Source organism: Pan troglodytes, chromosome 6 (assembly GCF_028858775.2).
Source record: "Pan troglodytes isolate AG18354 chromosome 6, NHGRI_mPanTro3-v2.0_pri, whole genome shotgun sequence".
Taxonomy (NCBI): domain Eukaryota; kingdom Metazoa; phylum Chordata; class Mammalia; order Primates; family Hominidae; genus Pan; species Pan troglodytes.
Window position 1 is genome coordinate 34,079,557 of NC_072404.2, and position 6,826 is coordinate 34,086,382.

The 6,826-nt window shown below is 40.3% G+C and overlaps 1 pseudogene; it reads right to left on the bottom strand.

Moving 5' to 3' along the window:
* Window positions 1-227: 227 nt before the first annotated feature.
* On the bottom strand, window positions 228-723 carry LOC472330 (peptidyl-prolyl cis-trans isomerase A-like; annotated as a pseudogene).
* Between the last annotated feature and the right edge of the window lie 6,103 nt (window positions 724-6,826).

The window sequence follows — 6,826 nt, forward strand, 5'->3', positions numbered from 1 at the left end:
AAAGCCCTAACTCAAACAAGGACAGACAATTGTTATTTAGTTTTTATTTCATAATCATAAACTTAACTCTGCAATCCAGCTAGGCATGGAAGGGAACGAAGAAAACATGGAACCCAAAGGGAATTGCAGTGGAAGCACAAAGATTCTAGGATACTGCAAGCAAAAGGGGTGCTCTCCTGAGCTACAGAAGGAATGGTCCAGTGGTTAAGACAAAACACAAGTCAAACTTACCAGAGCTGTCCACAGTCAGCAATGGTGGTCTTCTTGCTGGTCTTGCCATTCCTGGACCCAAATTGCTCTATGGCCTCCAAAATATTCATGCCTTCTTTCACCTTGCCAAAGACTACATGCTTGCCATCCAACCACCCCGTCTTGGCAGTGCAGATGAAAAACGGAACAGTTTGTGTTGGGTCCAGAATTTGCCATGGACAAGATGCCAGGACCTGTACGCTTTAGGATAAATTTCTCATCTTCAAATTTCTCCCCGTAGATGGACTTGCCACCAGTGCCATTATGGTGTGTGAAGTCACCACCCTGACACATAAATGCTGGTATAATTCTGTGAAAGCAGGGACCCTTATAACCAAATCCTTTCTCTTCAGTGCTCAGAGCACGAACGTTTTCTGCTGTCTTTGGAAACTTTTCTGCAAACAACTCAAAGGAGACGTGGTCCAAGGGCTCACTGTCAACAGCAACGTCGAAGAACATGGTGTGGTTGACCATGGCTGATAGTACCGGGACTCCTGGCGGCAGTAGCCTCTGCAAAGCCGGTCATAGAAATTTGAGAGTTTCTGCTAGATGTATGTTTTAGCTACTTATTTTTATATTAAGTGGTAAATTCTTGACTGTAGGTACCTTGTCTTAATCCCCTTTGTTTTTATTTTTTTCTGTCCCCAGGGCAGCCGTGTTTGCTTTTATGGATTGTGTAGCACACAGCTCTGAAGAGTGCCTAGGGTTGAACAGTGCACGTCTGTCTCACTGTACGGGGAAGCCCGGACCGTCACAATAAACTGCAGGCAGCAAGTCTTTTTATTTATTTGCTGAGTTAAAATGATTCCAGTAAGTTCCCTCTAAAACCACCGCCAGATTTTTGGTGGGAAGAATGCATTGGAGACAGGCATTAAACACTAGTCCAGGTTAATATTTGCATTGAATGCCTCTCTTATAGCTTTTAGCATACATTAAAATGGACCCTAGCCTTGTTCTAGTAAAACCCACGACTGAGTGAACCAAGGATGAGACTGCCGGCTTGTAGTGCACACTCTGCAGGGTGCCAGGAGGCTGGCTTCATCCATGTTGCAATGTTTCCTAAGGAATATCTTACATCTAGAGGCTACGGTGTCTCACATTTTTGTCCCTAGCTATCTACCTTGTGTGTACCTTGCATTCCTTCCTTTCAGCATGCAGAATTGAACTTGGCTTTGAAGTAAAACAATACGGGTTTTTGAGTGATCCAGCAGCTGTTCTACTTTGGTGAGAGTTTTCTTCTCCACCCAAGTCTTGTTTTCCATTTCTCTCTCCATCACTTTCTCTTGTACCCCCACCTCTTCCAGCTTACTCTACCCAATTACCACGCCAGAAACAATTCCTGTCTATCTCTTTTCCCAAAGAGATGCTTCCTTTATTCAACTGCTTAAATAAATAAAACAAAGTTTCCCTTTCCCCTGAACCACCTGCTCAAAATACAAGCGGGAGACCAATTATAACCCAGGAGACAAATCCCCTTTGAACAGCTGATCCAGGGAATGGATTTGGAGGCTTATCTTCGGTCTGAATCACAGGGTCATGCCAGGGTCATCCCTAGAGCAAATTGTCCCCTTGGCTTCCACTGAGCTTACCCTGAAATGTGCACACTGGGTCTCTTTTCCCATGGATTATGAAGCTATTTGGTGAAGGCTGCCCATTTGATGTACTAATCAGTATCTTGACATAACACATGGGAAGAGTTTTAAAGTTTGCTTTTGCACTGCAAGGCTTCTAGGGTACTTTCTAATTATGTCCTTGTAATCACAGACAAAAGCCTGTGACTGTAAATCTGAAAAAATGACTTCCAAAGCATAGGGCAGTGCTTCTCAGACTTTCATGTGTATACACATCATCCAGGGATGTCATGTAAATGCAGGTTTTAATTCCCTAGGTCTGAGGCAGGGCCTGAGATTCTGCATTCTAACAAGGTTTCAGGTGAGGCTGACGCTGTGGTCCGCTGGACTGCACTTTGAGGAGACCCTACTTGATGGACAGTCAGCCAGGAAACTTTCGGTTTGAGGCATAATTACTGAAACTTCATATTCCTTAACGACTGCCCAAGGGCCTTGAATGGTAGACACACCTGTGTTTGGTAGACGCACCTGACAGTGATAACCTGACTTCAGCATACCCTGAGAATGACCCTGCATGGCAGATGCACACAGACGTGTATTTGGAGTTCCGAGCTAAGGAATCCAGAAGTTGCCAACCTGGAGATTCATTCCTTATCTATGAGGAATATCTGAGCCCCTCGCCCATCCCAAGGAACACAGGCTGTACAGGAGATCAAAGCCCTGTGTTTTAGGTTAAATGAAGGTTACCAGTTGGAGGTTGTTAGGAGGACGGTGCTAAGTGAAAACGCTGTTTCGACTGCATGCTTCTTACAAGCGGCTCTCCTGCCCTGTCTGCTGCCACTGGGCAGAGCAGTTCTGTGTAGCCCACTGTCACTGGACCATCCCTGTATGTAAGTAAGTTTCTCTCAACAAACCCCATGTCTGCTTTGCTGGCTCTGCGTCTCTTGTTCGGGCTCTTGAAGCTGGTGCATTCCCTACTGGAGTTGAGAGGGGTCTGGCATGACTGATCTCCTCTCTACAACTGCCCAAACTTCGCTGAGCATTCTTTATTTTTGCCCCCTTTCCCTAGTTCAAATGTTTTATTGTTGTAGTCATCATCTGAATGATATTTATTTGTTTACTTGTCTGCCTCCCAGACTCTGAGCACGTAGGGATAAGACAGCCAACTCTCATTCATCTTTGGATCAAGGGCACCTAGAACAGCATCTGGTACACACACACACACACACACACACACACACATGCACAGATACACACACACACAGAGTAGGCACTCAACAAATACTGGATAAAAGAAAAACTGATAGATTAAATTCACAAAATTAAAACCTTTTATCCATACCAAACAACATAAACAGGATACAAAGGCAAATGAGAAACTGAGAAAGATATTTGCAGTGTATTAAGATCTCTTATGAGTTGTTATGGTTTGAGTTGGGTCTGTCAAAAGATATGTTACAGTCCTAACCCCCAGTACCTCAGAATGGGACCTTATTTGGAAATAGAGTCATTGCAGAAATAATTAGTTAAGCTGCGGAGTAGGGAGGGCTCTTAATCCAATATGACTGGTGTCATAAGAGGAGGAGACATGGACATACAGGGAGAACCTCGTGTGTGGATGGAAGCAGAGATTCGACTGATAACAGCCACAGGCTGTGGAACACCTGGGGCTGCCAGAAGCTGGAAGAGGCAAGGAAGGATCCTCCCTAGAGACCTCAGCAGGAGTATGGCACTGCCAATGCTTTGATTTTGCACTTGCTGTCTCTAGAACAGTGAGAGAATATATTTCTGCTGTTTTAAGCCACCTAGTTTGTGGTATTTTGTTACAGCAGCCATAGGAAACTGACACATAAGCAACAAGAAAAAGAATGATCTAGTAGCAAAGGGGGCAAAAAACCCAATCATAGGTAGTGCACAAAAAAATGCAAATTGCTCATAAATAAACAATGTTCAAGGGCTAGTAATCAAAGCAATGCAAAATGAGCACAACATTGAAATGCTATTTTTATCTTATTATATTTATTATTTTAATTAGGAAAAAATACAGTGTTGTGAGTTTAGGACAACCAGGCCCTCTTCTGGGCTTGAACCACCAGTAGCTGTTGGTATGATCTCCAAATATATCTTAAGTAAGTCCACTTCTCTCCACGTCTTCTGCCATTGCTTCCTTCTAAGACATCATTGTCATTGCCGTTTACTATTTTTTTTTTTAATTATACTTTAAGTTCTGGGATACATGTACAGAACGTGCAGGCTTGTTACATGGGTATATATGTGCCATGGTGGTTTGTTGCACCCATCAACCCATCATCTACATTAGGTATTTCTCCTAATGCTATCCCTCCCCTAGCCCCCCACCCCCTGACAAGCCCCAGTGTGTGATATTCCCCTCCCTGTGTTCATGTGTTCTCATTGTTCAACTCCTGCTTATGAGTGAGAACACACGGTGTTTGGTTTTCTGTTCTTGTGTTAGTTTGCTGAGAATGATGGTTTCCAACTTCATACATGTCCCTGCAAAGGACATGAACTCATCCTTTTTTTGGCTGCATAGTATTCCATAGTGTATATGTGCCACATTTTCTTAATCCAGTCTATCATTGATGGGCATTTGTGTTGGTTCCAAGTCTTTGCTATTGTGAACAGTGCTGCAATAAACATACGTGTGCATGTATCTTTATAGTAGAATGATTTATAACCCTTTGGGTATATACCCAGTAATGGAATTGCTGGGTCAAATGGTATTTCTGGTTCTAGATCCTTGAGGAATTGCCACACTGTCTTCCACAATGGTTGAACTAATTTACACTCCCACCAACAGTGTAAAAGGATTCCTATTTCTCCACATCCTTTCCAGCATCTGTTGTTTCCCAACTTTGTAATGCTCACCATTCTAACTGATGTGAGATGGTATTTCATCGTGGTTTTGATTTGCATTTCTCTAATGACCAGTGATGATGAGCTTTTCTTACATGTTTGTTGGCCGCATAAATGTCTCCTTTTGAGAAGTGTCTGTTCATATCCTTTGCCCACTTTTTGGTGGGGTTGTTTTTTTCTTGTAAATTTGTTTAAATTCTTTGTAGATTCTGGATATTAACTCTTTGTCAGATGGATTAAAGATGTAAACATAAGACCATAAAACCATAAAACCATAAAAACCCTAGAAGAAAATCTAGATAATACCATTCAGGACATAGGCCTGGGCAAAGACTTCATGACTAAAACACCAAAAGCAATAGCAACAAAAGCCAGAATTGACAAATGGGATCTAATTAAACTAAAGAGCTTCTGCACAGCAAAGGAAACTATCATCAGAGTGAACAGGCAACCTACTGAATGGGACAAAATTTTTGTTGTTGACTTTCTAGACAGCTGAATTAATCTAAATAGTGTTGTTACTTACCTTGCTTAGAGCTGCCAGAAGGAATCATTAAAAAACATTATTAGTCAGACCACATGATTCCTCTGCTTAAAACCCTTCAGTGATAGCTTTCATTGCAGTTAGTGTGGCCCCTGCCAAGCTCCCATCTTCTCTGTCACTGAATTTCAGACCCGTGGCTTCTTTCAGTTCCTTTGTGGAGCTCTTCTTGTGGGGCCAGCAGACATTGCTAGTCCCTCTCTCAGAATGCTTGTCCTGCCACTCTTCACCTCCTGGTCTTAGCTTCAGTGTCCCAGTGGAACTTCCTTGGCATTCCTCCTCGAGCCCTGCCTAAGTGAAGTCACTGTATTATATTTTCTCATGGTATTCTGTTGGTTTTGCTCATGATTTATTACTGTCATGAATATTGGGTATTTGCTTATTGTCTCTCTCTCTCTACCTATATTGTAAACTCTATAAAGGCAAGGACTGTATTTATGTTGTCCCCCAACTGTAACTCAGACTTGGGTATAGAAGCAAACAGATAATAGGCAATCAATGTATATTTGCTGACTGAATAAATGGAGATTAACTTGGCAAAAGAGGTGAAAAGCCTTAGAAATGTGTATATCCTTTCAATCAGTAATCCCATTTCTAGGAATATATTTTAAGAAAATAATTAGGGATGTGTGTCAAGACTAGTCACATTGCAACTTAAATAACAGTAAGATAAATTTTAGCAATGTATTGGGAACAAAAATAAATATCTAAAAATGACCAATATAATAAATTATGATTTGTACATTCAAAGTAATATCACATAGGTAATCAAAGTGGTGTTGTAGAAATATATTTATTGACATATAGTTTCAGTAAGCATATATTTTTGTAAAAATAAAAAATATATATATTTATATTTTTCTCTAATGCACAGAAGAATATTTAGAAAACTATATACCAAAATATTAATTGTGGCTCCTTCTAAAATTTATTTAAACTTATTTAAAAATTGTATTATGTGTATTTTTAAAACATTCCATAAAAAGAATATTTCTCATATTATTAGAAGAATAAAAGTTTTTTTGAGTGAATGAGAGTTACCTGGAATGTTTGGTCTGAATTTCAAACTTTCATTCCTACAAAAAATAAAATGACTGATATAATCAAAAAGATACCTTCTAGGTTTCAGATGCTGTCATTCACTTCCACACAAGCTTATGCTGTGAAGGAAGACATCCCATCTGCAGTTAAATCCCAGGTCATCACTCTTTTCTATGGTTGAAAGTTTATTCTGTATTTTTTTGTTGGATAAACTCTTTCTTTTATGTTGGAGTTTTTTTTCATCTTAGGTTTTGGGTGAGAATTGAATGTAGAAATCTGCAGTTTCTCCTGTCAAAGGAATTTCAATACTTTGGTAGGCATCCAAACAACACATTCTACCATATAGACCAAATATTGTGTCAAAAAATGGGCTCTGGATCAAATTTATGAAAACATATTGGATGGATTTTATCATTTGAAAAGTTTCAGAGATAAAATTATATCTAATCTTAGATCTTCATTTCCTGATATGTCTTTACATTAGGAAGCCCTTAGGTTCTCTGGAGACCTTTGTTCTAACTTGGCAGAGGTGATCTGTGTTACTTCTTTA